Raw genomic sequence first — 1,253 nt, 5'->3', positions numbered from 1 at the left:
TCCCCTTAGATGGCATCTCTTCTACCTTGAGAGGCCAAAACCATATCTAGGCCTGCTCTGTTTTGAATTATCATGTGTTCAATTTCATGTCCTCTTCAAGTGAGGTGTCCTTTCGCCCTCAAGCATTTAGCTAGCTCACTGTTCACTATGTGAACCAAGTAAATGTAAGATGCTCCTCAATTTCAGTTTTCTTGTAAATTATGAAATGAAGAAACTTGAGAAGAAAGCGGCTCAGAAGTCAGTCTCAGAGGTTAAGGTTTTACATCTTAAATTGAGAACAAATTTTTCTCCTTGTTGAACTGTAACCTGGAAAGCTCATTTGCTGAGAGGGCAAGCAATTGAGCCAAATGGACCACAGATGCTATCAGGAACGAACTAATCTAAAGGCAAGCGCCAGTTTACCGAGGTAACAAACCCCTGTCCCTGTTGTAGGGAGTAGGAAATAGGCTGCGTGCTTAAACTACTATGTTAAAAATTCTATAAGCTGCAAGTATTCTTAATTGATAAATAGTTCTATGGTAAACCAACGTCCTGTGTCATACTTAAGAGTACAATATTTGATGCATCCCTATCATAGTCTAAGGTAATTCAGGAATATCCACTAGTAATGTCCTCTACTAATAATACAAATAACTAATATTTATTGAGTATTTACTATGTACTATGAGTACATAAATACTATAATAAATACTATATTTACTATGTAGCATTTATTAGTACTACTGTACTAATCATTTATTTTACTCAATCTTCACATCGGTCCTTTGAGAAACAGACTACAGTCAGCAGGTTCTGCATCCACAGATTCACCCATTCCCTTCTCCCCCCAAATCCAGAAAATTCCAGAAAGCAATATTTGAATTCACAGAGCACAGACAACTATTTACATAGTATTTACATTGCATTTACAACTATTTACATAGCATTTACATTGTATTACATAAGTAATGTAGAGATGATTTAAAGTGTATGGGAGGATGTGTGTAGGTTATATGCAAATGTTTCGCCACTCTAAATAAGGGACTCAAGCATCTTCAGGTGGATTTTGGTTATAGGGGTCCTGGAACCAATCCCTCCTGGGGCCCCGCCCCCGCCCCCCCTCAGGGTTAAGGTAATTTACTCAAGCGAGTTAGCAGTGAACCACGGTTTGTACTCGGGCAATCTAGTTGCAGAGGTTTTCTCCCTGTCGTCTCGGCCCATTTATTTGGTCTCCAGCACACTCAGGCCTACATCACCGGCGGCGATTTGATTTC

This window comes from Phocoena phocoena, chromosome 13, assembly GCF_963924675.1.
Source record: "Phocoena phocoena chromosome 13, mPhoPho1.1, whole genome shotgun sequence".
NCBI classification, from domain to species: domain Eukaryota; kingdom Metazoa; phylum Chordata; class Mammalia; order Artiodactyla; family Phocoenidae; genus Phocoena; species Phocoena phocoena.
This window is presented reverse-complemented; position numbering follows the sequence as displayed.